General features: G+C 34.3%; 1 long non-coding RNA gene across 1 annotated transcript; it reads left to right on the top strand.

The window, feature by feature from the left end:
- The first annotated feature begins 17,957 nt into the window (after positions 1-17,957).
- On the top strand, positions 17,958-18,599 carry LOC112777122 (uncharacterized). Its single transcript, XR_011877848.1, has 4 exons — positions 17,958-18,031; positions 18,119-18,202; positions 18,290-18,388; positions 18,551-18,599. It is a non-coding gene; the product is annotated as an uncharacterized lncRNA (long non-coding RNA).
- The last annotated feature ends 778 nt before the right edge of the window (positions 18,600-19,377 follow it).

The raw sequence follows: 19,377 nt of genomic DNA, 5'->3' as shown, positions 1-19,377 counted from the left end.
GGCAAGAACTCAGCCATCCGGCTCATGGTCCAATCAAGAACCAACCATTTATCAATAAATATAGCCCTTCGGCTCATGGCATACACGGTACTTCCACCGCCATCCTCCATATCTCATATAATCATATCTGATCATCATTGATCATAATCTTTTCCCTTGCTTCACTCGCAAGTTACCACATCCCCTAGCTCTTTCCTCATTGCTAGGCATACCATAATGATTTGATACATAAGGGGTGAGATCGGAGGCTTAAAAGAATGAGGTTTGGCTTTAAAAACTCAAAAATAAACTTTGGCATGAAAACAGGGCCACGCGTACGCGCACTCCACGTGGCCAAAAACTCATCGAGCGCAAGCGTCATACGCGCGAACGCGCGGGTTGAAAAATATCCAAACGCCGCGCAAGCGTCAGCCACGCATACGCGTGGGTGCTCTTGCGCCCAGGCACAAAACTGGCACGACCCTGGCACAACTCTCTGGAAAATAGCTGGGCATTTGGTACAGCGCATCGACGCGCCCGCGCACACCACGCGCACGCGTGGATGGTGCTTTCTAGAAGAACGGCGCGCACGCGCCAGGTGCGCCTACGCGCGTAGGGTCGTTCTGCTAAAAATTTTCTAAGTTAAAAGCTGCAGAATTTACAGATTCAACCCCCAATCTTCCGACGGACATAACTCTCTCATTTTAAATCGTTTTTCACCCGTCCTTCGAACGGCATGGACATCCCGGATCCAATTTCATTTCTAAACAGATTTGGCAGAAAACAGAGATCCGTAGTCCAGGTTATGTCCCGTCAAAGTATGCCCCAAAACCATGTTTCCATACAAAACCACAAAGTGCCATTTTCAAAACAAGCCATTTTCAACGCTTTTCAAAATCAATCAAAACATGCCAATTTCAGCCTTTTCTTTGAAATCAATCAAAATATACCAAAATCAACATCAAGCCTCCTCAACTCGCACGTTGACACTTTCTCAAACTCAAACACATTTACATATCATATACTCTTTCTCATGCCAAATTTCAACAACACTATTTCCAATCAACCATCATTATACATAATCAATATCGTACTCACTATCACGTGGCTTTACCCACAAATCAACCTTAATCATTCCTCAAGCATATATCACGACAAACATATCTCTAATGCATCATCATACCATCAAGGCATCAATAATCATAATCACATATATGACCATATAATATATCTCAACCAAATCCAAACATACCTCATCTATATAATTGCACCCAAATTTACCAAATCCCACACCTCAACTCCTCAAACCTTATTATTCAATAACCAACCCAATCATTCATATATTCATTATCTGAAATTCATCCAATCACTTGTGTCATCATACAATGCACACATCAACTTACCTTTCTCACCTTTTTTCGGCCTCCGACCCAATATCATAATTTAAATGCATAAACCACAAATCAATACTCATTACCCAGTACATCAAATTCTCAATACACCAAGCATACAAGGCCACACAATTCTCAACCCAAATCATTAATTCACATTACATACCAACTATGCATATTAGCACCAACCATTTACACAATGCAAACTTAATCCTAGGGGCATCTAGCCTAGGAATTCTCATCACAACACACGGTACTTAAATGAAACTTAAACCGTACCTCTTGTAGCCAAACCAATTGAGCCTCTTCTTTGGAAGTCTTCACCAACCTTAGCTCCAAGCCTCACCAAAGCTCCTCAAGCAATACCAATCTCCCAATTGTGCACCAACATCACCAAATACACTAACATAACCAATATCACATACATACATCAACCTAGGGCTCATAAAAATGACAAGTCACAAGGGTTTGAGCACTTCTTACCTCAGCCCATATGAAGTAGGGATAGAACCCACTTAGAATCCATGTTGGAGTATCCCTAAACACCCAAAATCACAAGATTTCAACACTAATTACCCAAAAATGTGTAACAGTGGGGAATTTCGAAAACTGGGCAGAGATGAATGGAAGACTCACCACAAAACTTAGATAGAATTGTAGAGGATGAGAAGAGCGATGCGTGGCCATAAACGGCTCGTCAATCGGAGCTCCGTAGCTCAAGTTATGGTGGTTTGAAGATCAAAGAGAGTTAGGTTTTCTCTCTTCTCTTCTCTCTTCCCAATTTCAGCGCCCAACACCCCTTCTTTAGGGCAAAATAAGCTGAAATGCTCATAACTAATGTTTATATATGTTGGGCCTTGGGCTCACTTAGGCCCGGTTCACTTATTTTTGCCCATTGGCCCAATTTTGGGCCAAAACCTTTAAGATTAGCGCTCTAAATTGCACTTTAAATATTTCTACCTTCCCTAATTATAGTTCCTCATTTATTAATATTATTTACCCATAATCAATTTCCTCAGCTGTAGTACCAGACAGATCTCTGCCGGTACTGCCGGTCAAAATTTCACTGCGCGCTTTTACGCAGAAAACTATGTTTTCCGACTCGGAAAAATTCACTGAATCCAAATATCATATTTGAATTATCAAATTCCAATTGCCAAATCTTCCAACCATATTCGATCTTATTTAACTTATTATTTAATTAATTTCGGTTAGACCGGGTATTACAGAAGGCAGAACAGATGATGCCAAATGAAGGGGTGATGCATTTGCTCGAGCATTTTCTGCTCACTTGGCATGGTAATACTGACATTCCTATTCTGTTTTGATGGTTTGGTACCATTATTGAAAATTTGGCATCTATTTGCTTATTCTGTACTTGGCTTTTGTTTTCTTCTCTTCAATAAACTAACACACCAATTCAATAGGTTGATGGAGGAGCCTGCTGCATATGGGAAATTAGGCCGAGCCAATTTATTGGAAATGAGGGAAGAGTGCTTGAGAGAGTTCCAGTTTGTTGATGCCTATAGAAGTATAAAATAGAGGTAACTATGCTTTCTTTCTTCATATAGCCGTAAAACTAAGGTTTTCCTGTCTTGTTTTCTTGTCAACAAACTTAGACTACCTTATACACAGTGGTCAGAGAAGTTGTTGCCATGGCCAAAACCCATGACAATGTATTGTTATTTTGTTTTAATCTATGAACTTTCTTTTTGAAAACAGAGATTCCTTCTTGCAATGTAAACATAAATTTGTGTTATATTCCTCTAACATTATTTTTCTCTGTATTTACAACAGGGAAAACGAGGCATCACTTGCTGTTTTACTTGACTTGTTGATGGAGATTGATAGTATGGAACTATGGATGAGGTATGCTAAACTAAAATGTTTTCTTGCCATGTCCCGCAACTACTCATTCATCACGGAGCACACCTGATATATTCATCTAACTAACTCTCTCAGATTTTTTAGCACTACGACACTACTATACCCTTTTTTTAGCATCTATCACATTTTAGTTTTTATTTTTTAACAAAAATATCACGGGCTTGTGTGATCTCGTAACTTACCCTAAACCCAAATGTCAACATTTAACAACATGAATAAATTAGAGCTATTTGAGTATTTGTATTTCCCATGTGATAGGATAATCAAACTTAGACAAATAATCAAATTTCTCTATTATAATATAATAAAACTCTTTTATAAAATATCAAACATAAATTTCTATAGGCAAGTGTCTAATTGATGACTAATTATGTTATATGATTGATTCTATAATAGCATTTCTTTAGGTTAAAGTAAAACAACAACATCAATTGAAAAAGGAGGGAAAAAGAAAAATAATTAATGTATGAGCAAATTTTGAGATTATAGTACTATATACAGCATGACTTAATAACAACAGGATTGTGATATTATTTTTGGTTAATATTTAATATTATAATATTTAATATTTAATATTTAATATTTAAATTATAGTTTAAATTAAGATCATACTTTTTTGATCTTCTTGAGGCAGCTCTATTGAAAAACTATAAAGATTAACTCTCGTGTTATGGCAGGTATACTTTATTTTGGATAATGCTACTACTTAGCAAGCTTCCATTCAGCTACTATGTGGAGGTATTATGTCTTCAAATTTTACTACAGTTCCTCCTTTACCCTTTTTTAAGAAGCTCATGGTTCTTGCTTTCTAAGAAGAGATGTGATTCTCTATTTACTGATTCTTTTATAGAAAATTGTTCATGCAAAAAGAGACTACTTATGGAGTGTAAAATGCTTTAAATAATATGCTTTATTTTTATTCAAGCATTCCAATTCACTCCAATTCCAATTCGGCTTTTGATTCTATTTCAGTCAGGAGATATCAAGATTAACTTTCAATGTGAAGCTTGATGCTGCCGATGCAATTTAGTTATCTATTAATATTTTAGATTATTCTATCTTTAAGTGCTAAGTGTAATTTGTGACATTCATGTAACATTAGGATGATCATCTTATTTTTTCTGGGTATCTTTTTATTAAGACAGTGAGATAGTGGCCAATGATGTTGAAAAATAACATCCAATTTTATAGGTATCATGTAATGAATATTATGTTTATTTATGTGATTTTTGGCCTTCTTTTTTCGATTTACGGTGTTTGATGGAGTAAATTATAAAACAAACCTAAAGTATTCATTTTGCAATGGAAAAATTAAAAAAATTCTATTTTACCTTACTGACGAATTTACAGACGGATTTTCTGTCTGTAATCAGAGTGAGATGATTTTCCAAAGTTCAAATTACAGACGGAAAATTTGTCGGAAAATTCATCTGTAATTACAGACAGAAAATCTGTCGGAAAATCCGTCTGTAATTAGAGACGAAAAATCTGTCGGAAAGTTCGTCGCTTGCGGGAAATGGATGGAGAATTTACAGAGGGAAAATTCGTCGGTAACTGGTAAAAATCCGTCGGTAATTTTTCGACGGAAAAAAATCCGTCGGTAAATAATTTCCGACGGGGCTTTTACAGAGGGACAAAATCCGTCGGTAACCAAAAATCCGTCTGTAATAAAGACTAAATCTGTCTGTAAATCTGTCTGTATTAATCAATTTTCTAGTTGTGTATTCATACTATTTGCATGGTTTTACATTTGCCTTCCTAATTATGTGCTTTGATTAAAAACATGCTTCTTTGGTCTTAAGTTCCCTATGTTTAATCCTCTCTTATTACCATTAGATGTCTTGATATGTGTTTTAAGTGATTTCAGGGATTACAGGGCAGGAATGGCTTAGAGGATGGAAAGGAAGCATGCAAAAGTGGAAGGAATACAAGAAGTTGAAGGAACTACAAAGCTGTCAGCCTGACCCTCTTGCACTAAAACGATCATAACTTGAGCTACAGAGGTCCAACCGATGCGGTTCTAGTTGCGTTGGAAAGCTAACGTCCGGGGCTTTGATTTGATATATAATATGTCATAGTTGCTCTGATGCTAGGCGATGCGAACGCGTGCTCCACGCGGACGTGTCGCAGTGGCGAAAATCAGCGTGGCAGATTTCTTCTCCAGCGATTTCTGGGCTGTTTTCGACCCAGTTTGCGGCTCAGAAAACACAGATTAAAGGCTATAAAGTGGGAGAATCCATTCATTCATGATCATACTTTCATTATTCACAATTTTAGGTTTTTAGATGTAGTTTTTAGAGAGAGAGGTTCTCTCCTCTCTCTTAGGTTTTAGGATTAGGATTCCTCCTAAAGGAATTAGGATTTCTTATTATATCAACTTACAATTTCTTCTGAGTCTCAGGTTCAATGTTCCTTTTATTTATTTTTTCAATTTAATTTATGAATTTTTCCATGTTAGATTTGAATATTCTATTTAATATAATTTGAGGTATTTCAGTTTATGATTCTTATTTAGTTTTTTATATTCTTGGCTTTAATTGATTAACTGGAAGCTCTTGAGTTATTAAACTTATCGTGATTGGTGATTAATTCCTCTAATTGACTGGTATTCCACTAACTCTAGTCTTTCCTCAGGAGTTGGCTAGGACTTGGGAATCTAACTAATTAGTCCACTTGACTTTCCTTTGCTTTAGGTTAACTAAGTGGGGTTAAACTCAATTCTCATAAGAATAACTAGGATAGGACTTCCGAATTTTTATACCTTGCCAAGAGTTTATTCTATAGTTATTTATTTATTTTACTTGTCATTTAAATTACTTGTTCCTTACTTTCAAAACCTCCAATTTACAAAACTCATAACCAATAATAAGAACATACCTCCCTGCAGTTCCTTGAGAAGACGACCCGAGGTTTGAATACTTCGGTTATCAATTTTTAAAGGGTTTGTTACTTGTGACAACAAAAACTTTTGTAAGAAAGGTTGATTGCTTGGTTTAGAAACTATACTTGCAACGAGAATTTATTCTGAATTCTAAATCGTCAAGCATCCGTTCTTCAAAATGGCGCCGTTGCCGGGGAATTGCAAATGTGTGCCTTATTATTGGTTATTGTAAATATTTGCCTTTAAATTGATTTTTTTCGAAAAAAAAATTCAGATTTTTATTTTAAAATTTTTATCTTATCTTATCTTAGTTTTAAATTTCAAAATTCAAAATTCAAAATTTAAAATTTAAATTTAAAATTTTAAAAATCAATCCTTTTCAAAATTTAAATATTTTTCAAATCTCTATCTTATATTGTTGATTTTTTCAAAATTCAAATTTCAAAATTTCAAATTTCAAAATTTTAAAAATTCAAAATTTCAAATTCAAATTTCAAATTTCAAATTTCAAATCTCAAAATTTAATTTTGAAAATTTAATTTTCAATTTCAAAATTTAAATTTCAAAAACCTTTTATTTACTTTATTTTATTTTATTTTATTTTGCTTGTTTATTTGTTTTTATTTTTGTTTTTAATTTTTATTAGATATTATGAGTTCTCACCCCCATCGCTTTGAGTTTGGTCCCAATGCTGTTGCAAGGAATGGAAATTATTACAGGAACATGCATCAAGGTCAAAACAATCAGAGATGGAAGGAGCCACGAGGATCTGATCAACCCTTTCGGCAACATCACCTTCCAAGATACCATGTACAATGACCATCTTACAATGCATGCCAAGACAATAGATATGGTGGATCCCCTTGTAGTTACCAGCAAGCTCCATCATATGCCAATGAACCACCTCCTCAAAATAGCTTTGGACCACCATACTCACAAGCCCCTTTCCACCATTCACCTCCATATGACCCTAACCCGTATCCACCACACCAACCACCATATAAACCACACCCAGAACCACTACCTCAATATTCACCATCTCCATATCCTTATCAAGAAGAACCACCTTCCTATTATAAACCCTTTCTCCAAAATAATGAACCCTCATATCTACCCCAACCTCCAATGGATGACAAACTTCGTGGTCTTCTTCAAGGGCAAGCGAAGATGCAAAGGGCCGTACTGGAACTCACTACAGCCTTAACTGAGGTAGTAAATATAGTAGCTTCCCGACATCTGAGCACTCAAAGTACTCCCATGGCTGCATGTGGAGAATCAAAAGAAGAGCGTAGCATGAAGGAGACACTAGAAACTTCGGTGGATAATGAGGAACATGGCTTTGTATTAGAACAAGTGGAGGAAGCCATAATAGTTGCAGAGGAAGAAATGGTTGAAGACTTGGGAGATGCTGAACCTCCATGGGAAAGTCAAGACATAGAGCCTCCTTCCAAGACGGTTGTATTTGATATTGAGGAGGGTGTACAACCTCCAAGGCATGTCATGGTTAAGGACTTGGAAGAGGTCGATCAAGAGATGGAGATTAAAGAAGAAGAAGCACAACCTCCCATGCCCTTGGAAAGAAGTGAAGAGGAGATTAAATTGGAAGAAAGCTACCAAGAGGAAGAGGTTGATATTGAAGAAGCTTGCAAGGAGGTGGAAGTTGTCAAGAAAGAACATAAGGGAGAGGAGCTTGATATCACTTTGCCAAAGCTGCTGGAGACCTCTCCACCTAAGTCACCATCATCCTTCACAACATTCAAGTGGGTAAAATTCATATCTCTGAGCTTTCTCATTCCACTTGAATATGGTTTACTTGAGACAGATGGTCAACTTAGAGCTCTTTGTGGCTTTAAGAGTAAGAGGGAGATGGTTAGTGGCTGGCAACACAATCCTAGGTTCATTATGGTCGGTAGCTCATGACTGAATTATCATGGTTGGAAGAATACTAAATTGAATGGGTCTAGGAAGTTGTTTGGCCGCTTTAGTGAGAATTCAGATTGCTTGCCACCCGGATGGAATCATAATGATCAACAAGAAGACGGGTGTAAAAGCAAAGTTTGGGACCCCGGAATTCAGTCTAGAAATCAACACTCTTGGGGCCTTGTAACTTGCTTTAATCTGCTTGAAGGCTTTCTGCGCCTAGTTTGGGATCTCGGAGGCCATTAAAATTACAAACATTGGTGGAGATTCCTGGATGAGTTCAAGCATAAGCCACCATGACAGGGAGCCCTTCAAATGTCCAACTTAAGGACAACAACTAAAAGTGCTAGTGGGAGACAACCCACCATGGTATGATCGTTCCTTTTTCAATTATAATTTTATTTAGTTTTGTTTGTTTTTTAATTTTATTTTATTTCATTGAACCTGAAATTATTCATAACATCTGCATACTGCATTCTGCATTTTGCATAAAAAAAAAGAGAAGCACGCACGATTGGGAAGAAAAGAAAATTGAACAGAAAGTCACGCGAGAGCGTGGCTGGAGGCGTGCCTTTGGCACAAATTGATCCACGTGACCGCGTCGCTGACGCGCCCGTGTCATGTGGAAAAAATGCCTCCCACGCGTCCGCGTCACCCATGCGAACGCATGGCTCTGTGAAATCGATGTAGAAGGGTGTAAGGCAGTAAGTTTGGCTGGAATGAGGATGGAACCATGCTAGAAGCACAAGCCCTACCATGCGAACGCGTGCCCCACGCGTCCGCGTCATTTTTAAAGGAAAGGCCATTCACGCGTGCGCATCACCCACGCGCGCGCATCACCCACGCGCACACGTCACCCTGAATTTTGGCAATATGCGTTTGAGACAGAGAGTTGTGCGAACGCGAGGCTGCTCTTGCGCCACTAGCACAAATCAAGTCACGCGTCCGCATCACTTGAAAATATCGCAACTCACGCGATCGCGTGACCCACGCGTCCGCGTCGCATGCGACGCACAGTTTATCCAGATCAGCACCAGAATTCCTATATTTTCTTCTCCAATCCTACTTATCTCACTATTATCATTCTTTCTTCTTTCATTCTATTTTTCCTATTGCATTTGCATATTTTCATTCACTTCATTTTAATTTTATGCATATTTTTATTTTCTTTTCTAAATTCATTATTTTTCCTTTGGTATTGAATTTTCTTATTTCACTATTGCATCTTCTCTTAAATTATTTTAGGTGCTTAGAGACTTGTTTTATTCTGGTTAGGTAATATTATTTAAATCAATGCCAATCTTTTATACCTGTATTAATTTTGCATTGATATGAATTTACATTACCTCTTCTTACCCACACTCTTCCTTATTGTTGCAAAATTTTGCACCACTGGTATGCCATGTGTTTCTATTATTTTCTCACTTGCATGTTGTAGCTACCATGTAATTGAGACCCTCATTATTTGGCATTAACCAACCCATATTTTATTTATTTTTTATCTTTGTTTTGGGTTACTTTTCTTCCCTTTTTCTTTCAGGATGGCCACCAGGAAGAGAACCGGAAGACGTTTACATGGGAGAGACAAACAAGTTCCTACGCACATTCCTTGATGAGAAAAGCGTCAGTTGAAGCAACCCGTCCACTTGCACATCTTAGCATGCACCGAGGACGGTGCAATCTTTAAGTGTGGGGAGGTCGATACCGATCTCCATGGGTTAGTTATTTTCTTCTCAACACCAATATTTTATTTTCTTTGTTAATTACTGCATTTGCATATTTAATTGCATGTTTGTTTGGTTTTATGCATTTAGTTACCACTTGGTTGAAGTAATATTTTCTTTTTCAAGAAATTTTTATAGTATTTCACTAATTTAAATTAAAAACTTTTTCTATTAAAACTTGTTTGAAGTTGTATTTGGAACATAGTTTAAAAAGCTAAGAACACACAACCTATGAGATTTTGAGCTTATTTATATGGTTACATTATTTAACCATAAATTTTTATTCTTGTGTGTTTTCTTCTCTATGATTGCAATCTTTTCTTTGTTCCATTCTATATGTCCAATATTTAGTGTATTTACATGCTTGCGTATGATTGAGGCCATTACTTGTTTAGCTCACTTATCCCAAATAAGCCTACCCTTTAAATCATCCTTGTCAGCCACTTTAAGCCTTGTAAACCCCCATTTATTCTATATTTTACCACCTCACTAGCCTTAAGCAGAAAAATAATTAAATATCCCAATTGAATCTTTAGTTAGCTTAAGATAGGGATTGTGTAACAATTAATTGTGGAAAAATTGTGGGAACATGGGTTAATAAGAGAATGTGTTATGTTTCTACCATGATAAAATAATGGGAATTTGTATACTTACTCATGTGAAACTATAAAAAATTAAAAATCCATGTGCATTAATAAGCTATGTTTATTTTCATGTTAAAAAAAATCCAATATATATATATATATATATATATATATATATATATTCAATAAATAAGTAAATAAATAAGGGGACAAATTACCCCAATGCTAAGTTTAATAATGAAAGATCAATGCACATGTGATAAATTAAAAAGAAAAGTTGATACATGAGTATGTGATGCAAAAGTGAAAATTTTGGGTAGTTAGGCATGAATTAGAATTATATAGAGTATATGTATGTTAAGTGAAAGTTTAGGTTAATTAAAGATTCAATTTATAGCTCACTTAGCCATATATATATACCCTCACCCGTACCTTAGCCCCATTACAACCTTGAAAAGACCTCATGATGTTTGCATTAGTACATTAAATTTTGTTGATTGGTTAGATAAAGAACAAATTTTAGAAATCATGACTAGAGAAGAGTAGAGTGATTAACCCTAGACACTTGAGAGTTAGAGTGATATACACTACCAGTAAGGGTTCAGTGCTTAATTCTATGTTCCCTGCTTTCATGAGCTATCTTCTTACAAGTTTACTTGCTTTTTATTGTATGATTTGAATTAGTGAAATCTGATTTATGTCTGTCTTGAAGAGCTTATTTAATTTTAACTAAGTAGATAGAAACATCTTAGCATGTAGTTGCATTCATGTAGATAGGTTGCATTTCATACTTTCTACCATTCCTCTTCACTCTCTTATAGCTTCTCTTGAGCTTAGCATGAGGACATGCTAATGTTTATGTGTGGGGAGGTTGATAAACTACTATTTCATGGTTTATCCTGTGCTCAATTGAGTGGTTTTTATCAACTCTTTTACCCACTTATTCATACTATTTGCATGGTTTTACATTTGCCTTCCTAATTATGTGCTTTGATTGAAAACATGCTTCTTTGGCCTTAAGTTCCCTATGTTTAATCCTCTCTTATTACCATTAGATGTCTTGATATGTGTGTTAAGTGATTTCAGGGATTACAGGGCAGGAATGGCTTAGAGGATGGAAAGGAAGCATGTAAAAGTGGAAGAAAAACAAGAAGTTGAAGGAACTGCAAAGTTATCAGCCTGACCCTCTTGCACTAAAATAGTCATAACTTGAGCTACAGAGGTCCAAATGATGCGGTTTCAGTTGCGTTGGAAAGCTAACGTCCGGGGCTTCGATTTGATTTATAATATGTCATAGTTGCCCTGACGCTAGGCGACGCATACGCGTGCTCCACATGGACGCGTCGCAGTGGCAAAAATCAGCGTGGCATATTTCTTCTCCAGCGATTTCTGGGCTGTTTTCGACCCAGTTTGCGGCCCAGAAACACAGATTAAAGGCTATAAAGTGAGGGAATCCATTCATTCATGATCATGCTTTCATTATTCACAATTTTAGGTTTTTAGATGTAGTTTTTAGAGAGAGAGGTTCTCTCCTCTCTCTTAGGTTTTAGGATTAGGATTCCTCTTAAAGGAATTAGGATTTCTTATTATTTCAACTTACAATTTCTTCTGAGTCCCAGGTTCAATGTTCCTTTTATTTATTTTTTCAATTTAATTTATGAATTTTTCCATGTTAGATTTGAATATTCTATTTAATATAATTTGAGGTATTTCAGTTTATGATTCTTATTTAGCTTTTTATATTCTTGGCTTTAATTGATTAACTGGAAGCTCTTGAGTTATTAAACTTATTGTGATTGTTGATTAATTCCTCTAATTGACTGGTATTCCACTAACTCTAGTCTTTCCTCAGGAGTTGGCTAGGACTTGAGAATCTAACTAATTAGTCCACTTGACTTTCCTTTGCTTTAGGTTAACTAAGTGGGGTTAAACTCAATTCTCATAAGAATAACTAGGATAGGACTTCCGAATTTTCATACCTTGCCAAGAGTTTATTTTATAGTTATTTATTTATTTTACTTGTCATTTAAATTACTTGTTCCTTACTTTCAAAACCCCAATTTACAAAACTCATAACCAATAATAAGAACATACCTCCCTGCAGTTCCTTGAGAAGACGACCCGGGGTTTGAATACTTCGGTTATCAATTTTTAAGGGGTTTGTTACTTGTGACAACCAAAACTTTTGTAAGAAAGGTTGATTGCTTGGTTTAGAAACTATACTTGCAATGAGAATTTATTCTGAATTCTAAACCGTCAAGCATCCGTTCTTCAGGTGTCCATGGATCGGATCGTATCTGCAGATCCGCAGTAAATATCCGCATCCGTTCCGAAAATTGCAGATACGATCCGATCCGCAAATTTATCAGATCAGATCAGATCTGATCCGCATCCTTTGCGGATCGGATTGCAGATATCTGCTCTACATCTGCGTATCCGATTCGTGGATCCGCAGATTCGCACTATAATAATTAAAAAATAAATAAATATATATATGATTGGTATTATATTTACTTGTTTGTATGTTTTAGTTAGTAATTATTATTCTTATATTGTATTATTTTATTTTTGTTATTTAGAGAGAGTTTGATTAAAAATATTTTAGGAATAAATAAGTTTAAAAGTATGAAAGAAATATTTTTATCGAATTCTTTTACATAGAAATATGATTAAAAAGAGAAGGTTTAATTATGCAGATATATCCGATATCCGATCCGCAAAGCAGATCGAATCGGATCGGATCCGGCACTAAAAAGTGCGGATATCATATCCGATCCGATTCGATGGAAAGTGTGCGGATTGGATCGAATTTTCGGCCATATCCGATCCGATCCGATCCACGGATAAATAAGGCAAGTTCTAGCTGTTTTTTTTTTGTCTACCTAGCATTACCCATACTTTTTATCTTCTTCGAAAATCAGTACTTTCATAACTTCTCCTAGCACTTATATTCTAAATTTCAACGTATTTTTTTTCGTATTCTTTATTATATGAACTTTTTTTAATCATATTGAATCATAATAAATCTAAAATTTAAATCTTCTAAATTTTTCAATTCATCCTTCTTCACTTTAAATTATTGATCTAATAATATGAGTGTGTCGCAGAGAAATCAAACGGTATTTTTTTTTCTTTTGGATTATTTATTGTGAGAAGGATATAGATACCACACAGAAATATATGAAAAAAAGAATACTAAATAAGTCTTGATTTTAATCGTCATAAATTGTCTTAATATATACTTTTTCGGAAATATTTGGTAACCAAAGAAAATAAGCCAAAAACAGCCATAACTTGCCTTATTTAGCATTCATTAATTGTTGCGATAATTAATTAATGCTAAATAAAGCAAGTTTTGGCTTTTTTTTGTCTACCTAGTATTACCCATACTTTTTATCTTCTTCGAAAATCAGTAATTTCATAACTTCTCCTAGCACTTATATTCTAAATTTCAACGTATTTTTTTTCATATTCTTTATTATTTGAACTCTTTTTAATCATATTGAATCACAATAAATCTAAAATTTAAATCTTCTAAATTTTTCAATTCATCCTTCTTCACTTTAAATTATTGAACTAATAAAAATTTATTATATGTCATAAAATTAAACTATATATTCTAAAAATTTTGCTAATAAGTAATAAGTAGGTACATATGATGAATAATTAAGAGAGAGAGAGGAGTTTCAATAAGAATAGGGGTGTCCATGGATCAGATCATATCCGCAGATCCGCCGGTAAATATCCGCATTCGATCCAAAAATTCCGGATACGATCCGATCCGCAAATTGATCGGATCGGATCGCGGATATCTGCTCTACATCTGCGTATCCAATTTGCGGATCCGCAGATTCGCACTATAATAATTAAAAAATAAATAAATATATATATGATTTGTATTATATTTACTTGTTTGTATGTTTTAGTTAATAATTATTATTCTTATATTGTATTATTTTATTTTTGTTATTTAGAGAGAGTTTGATTAAAAATATTTTAGGAATAAATAAGTTTAAAAGTACGGAAAGAAATATTTTTATCGAATTCTTTTACATAGAAATATGATTAAAAAGAGAAGGTTTAATTATGTGGATATATCCGATATTTGATCCGTAAATGTTTGTATTTCGGCCATATTCGATCCGATCCGATTCGCGGACACCCCTAAATAAGAAGTAGTTGAGTACTTGAGTGAGTTTGTATTTTGAGAGAGAGAGAGAGAGAGAGAGAGAGAGAGAGAGAGAGAGAGAGAGAGAGAGAGAGAGAGAGAGAGAGAGAGAGAGAGAGAGAGAGAGAGAGAGAGAGAGAGAGAGAGTTTCAGTCTCAAGGAATTGAGTGAGTTTATATTGACTTGATCAATGATAAATTACAATATAAGATGCTATAAGTAACTCTTAGTTCTAGACATTTCGGTATATCTAACTTATATTAGTTTTTAACTAATTGCATGTGCCTTATCTTATCCTTTTCAATTTTCGAGACTTAAGCCGAAAACTTCAAATTGAGCAATCTAGTTATCTAAGGATATAAGTGGGAACCAATAACCTAAATGGCCTAATCAACCTTATCAACTCTAATTTAATTGTACTAGGTAGTAAGCAGAAAAAAAAAAAAAAAAATTCAATGTGAGTCAGCCGTAGGTGCTGGTGTCTAGAATTTGAAAGATCGAGATTTAAACGGATCCAATTAAAATGACCCACATTGGATAATTTATTCTCTAAATTTGTACCTTTAAAAATTTTTCATTTTGTTTTTTTATCATTTATTTGTTCTTTTAGTTTTTATGCTAAAAAAGTTACTCAAAACCTCGACCGATCCAATATTTCTTTTTTTAACTTACGAATCCAACCCAATTACATTATATCTAAATCTTCCGCGTTGATCAATCATTTAAGAAAATATTATTTAATAATATTTTAGAAGGAAACAAATCTAAAATATTGAAAAAAATTGACTCTTTTTAAAAAGAAAGGTCATAATTTTTTTTGGTTGGTCATATTGAATATTTGATACATCCAATTTTTAAAATTTGCATATCAAATTAAATCTGAATCCAAAAATATAAATATTTAATTTAATTTAATTTAAAATATTAAATATAAATTATATCTAATGTAAATCGAATTCGATTCACGTGCACCCTTAATTAAACTTTTAATTAACCTTTGGCCGATATTGTCAAACAAGTTATTATATGCATATTTTTGAAAGAAATTCGTTATGTGTTGACAAATGTCATTCGGGTGGGTTTGTATGTATAATGTATATAAGTATATATAATATATAATGAGAATAATAACTAGGATGGATTAACCTGTGGGATGTGCGAGATGATAAAAAATTTTGTAAAATATATTTAATAAAGTAATAATAACTTTAAAAAATTTTAAATACTTGTTTGTAATTTATATTTAATTTATACTTGTATGTAAGTATTACACATTACGTATAGTTTTATGAATAAATATGTATATGGTATTTAGAACGTTGAATTATACAAAATAGATTAAAAATGACCCTTAAAATATCACACGAATTAATTTGGTCTATAGAAGATTCAACACATCAATATCGTCCCGAAAGAATGTGACACATATTGGATTTTTTTTAAATAAATTAAATAAATATTTTATTTACCAAAATAAATATTTTTAAATTTTTTTACAAAAATATACTTTATGTCTTATTTTGTTTACAGCATAAATGAAATAATATTACACATATTTCGTTGATACTATAAACGAAATAAGACTGATGTGCAAAGACGTGTATATTTCTTTAACAGTATAGACAAAATACATGTAATATTATTTCGTTTATACCATAAACAAAATACATAAAAAATTATGACGTGTAAACGAGATACGTTACGATAAATTTTTAGTAGCTATAAAAAGATGTGCAACTCTTTGTATTTTTCACAAACATTTCACTACTTCTTCTATACCTTTTTCTTCCACAAATTAGCCATAATGTCTAGTAGTAGTGGATATTTGGTTGTATGTGTGTATTCCAATTGCCTTATGAGAAATGGTGATAATGGGATCATTTTTGAGTGTGAAAATCTCGTTTTGTTGCGTACCCTACTACAAAATTCTTGTTTATTTGTGGAAGTTTTTTAGTGGGAGTTATTATAAACCTCCATAATATATTTTAATAGTGACATTATTAACAATAACTCCCACAGATCAATCCATACTAAAAACATTTCTAGCCCAAATAAATATTAGTCCATAACAAAAATTGAAAAAAAAATATTCAGAAGAGGGGGCTTCGAGCGATTGTGAGAAAGAGAGAGAGAGAGTGGGAGAGGGACCTCTGTGAAACCCTAAAATCTTGATCTCCCTGCCGCTGCCATTCATCTCCTTGCCGCCGTCGTCTCCTCCGTCAAAGCGTTGCCGGTGTAGAGTTATGAATGGAGGATGAGGTGATCATGGAGCCTATTAATTCGTTGACCTCTTAGAGTGACGATTTCATTCAGATTGTTGACGTAATGCTTTAAATCTTCTGCTTCTGCGTCATCTTCCACTGCGGGTTGTGCCGCTGGTTATGCTTTTCCTCTGGCGGCTTGAAGCACTCAGAGTGCGGTTTGGGCACGGATTCGGTGGTGTGGTTTGGGTGCAGATTCGGTGGTGCTAGCTGAGGAGATCAAGAAGGCGAGCTAGCGAGTCTCTGTAAGCTTCGAGTCGAGTCAAGTTTTATGTCATGTCGAGTTATTACAATTAGGATTTGTTCCTAATTTTTTCTTGTTCTTTGCTTTCTTCAATTTTTCAAAATTTTTCAAAGATATTAGTTTTTGTGATAATTTGATGATATAGTTTTGGCAAAGTTAAACACAAATTCTGTTTCTTATGTTCTAATGTACTTTTCTCTTCTGTAAAATTTTCAGGTCAAGGCAAAGAATTTGACATAGATTTTGTTAAGTTGATTTGATATATTATTAAGATGAAGAGACATAAATGGAAAATTGTTATTCTCTATTAAAAATTTTGATTTTTTCTTGAAGTAAAAAGGATGTTAGGGTTCATAGTTTGAAAGAGAAGTATATAATAAATTTCTTTCTTGTATGCAACTTTGTACTGTGTTTGATTCAGTATCATCATAAGAGCTTTTGGCTTTCTTTCAGGGGCAAGATCCTTGAGGTACTGAAAAATTGGCATGAGAGGAGTACTCAAGTTATTGTTGTCATAGATGGCGAGCGAATTTTAGGACTCAGAGACCTTGGATGTCAGGTATTCGTTCCTTGATTTACTATAACTACTAGACTCCTATATTCTGTTTTATCTGAAGCTGTTACTTTTTAGTATATAGATACATTAATTCAATGAAAACATGATATATAGTAAAATAGGTAACTTAGGCTTCATATAGTTTATGTTAGATGTGTTTTATTTCAGGGAATGGGAATTCCTGTTGGAAAATTGGCTTTGTACACAACACTAGGAGGGTTTCGTCCATCAGCAGTATGCATTTTCAATCTTCTACTAACTTTTTTCTTCTCATTATACCATTACATACATGCCTTGATATCTGCATATCACTTTCATTTGCATTGATATGAAGTGATTTTGATGATATCTGATTTCTATATAGGAATATTCTGAACTTCTGAGTGAGTTCATGGTTGCTGTAAAGCAAAACTATGGGGAAAAAGTTCTTGTGCAGGTTGTGAATTTTAAACAAGTTTTTATGATGTTATGAACCTGAATCATTCAATTGAGTTTCTGTTACCTTAAAATATTTTTTCTGCAGTTTGAAGATTTTGTAAATCACAATGCTTTCGAGTTGCTTGCGAAATACGGCACATCTCATCTAGTCTTCAATGATGATATTTAGGTACTATAAGTAGCATCTTAACATATATACCATGGAAATTGTTCTGTTCAAAATTCCAAATCATGAATGTTTTATAATCTATCTCAGGGAACTGCATCTGTTGTTCTTGCCGGGGTCGTGGCAGCATTGAAGCTGATTGGTGGAACTTTGGCCGACCACACTTTCCTGTTCTTCGGTGCCGGCGAGGTAACAAATTGACAATCATAAAAACTTGCTTGGTGCCTTGGGGGGGGGGGAAAGAGTGAAAACAGATACTATTTCTATTTTTTATTTTTAAAATATGCTTCATATATGTATATATTTGCACTTGACAAGTTAATTCATCTCATGTTTTTGCCATGATTTCAGGCAAGAACTGGAATAGCAGAACTTATAGCTCTTGAGATGTCAAAGCAGGTGATGATGATGATGATGATAATAATAATAATAACAATAAAGACTTCAATCTTCATTGCTGACACAGTAGTCTTATATTGATTTATGGAGTGAATTTTAAATTACAATCTATGAGACTGTTCTATTTCTTTGTGCAGACAAAGAAACCGATAGAGGAAACTTGCAAGAAGATATGGCTTGTAGACTCAAAGGTAGTTGAAAAATCATGATAATACTCTACTTTTTAATACAAGAAGATTGTAAAAAACTAAACTATGGTTAATCAGATCCACTTTATCGACTCCATTTTGCAGGTATTTTCTATCGATTTCTTTAGGGAGTAAGGTGATGAGCCAGGTGAGCGTAGTTATAGAACATTTTTCTTGGAGCGTAGAAACAGGGACATTATGAAAAGGCAGCGCCGTCAAGTTTTATTCAGCGGAATTATCACTGCCATTGGTATTAGCTTACATAATTTTCCTGAAGGAATGGCAGTGTTCCTTGGGTCTGTGAAGGTAATAAACCTCAATTTTGGTGTTATTGTTACATGTTATTGCCTTAATATTGTAACTTTATGCCATTAATTCTTCTTTATATGTAATTATGTAGGGTCTTCAGGTTGGTCTTAACCTTGCATTAGCCATTGCTATGCACAATATCCCAAAGGTATTTTTATTATATTTTACCTTATAATATAATCTTAGTGTTCTATTAATAAATTCCTTAATTAGTTTAACATCAAACAATTGTGACACTCTTCTTGTATATATCTCTTTTCCAGGGTATTGCTATTGCACTTC

This window comes from Arachis hypogaea, chromosome 19, assembly GCF_003086295.3.
Source record: "Arachis hypogaea cultivar Tifrunner chromosome 19, arahy.Tifrunner.gnm2.J5K5, whole genome shotgun sequence".
In the NCBI taxonomy this organism is placed as follows: Eukaryota; Viridiplantae; Streptophyta; class Magnoliopsida; order Fabales; family Fabaceae; genus Arachis; species Arachis hypogaea.
The sequence above is the reverse complement of the archived record's forward strand: the minus strand, read 5'-3'. Positions and strand labels throughout refer to the sequence as shown.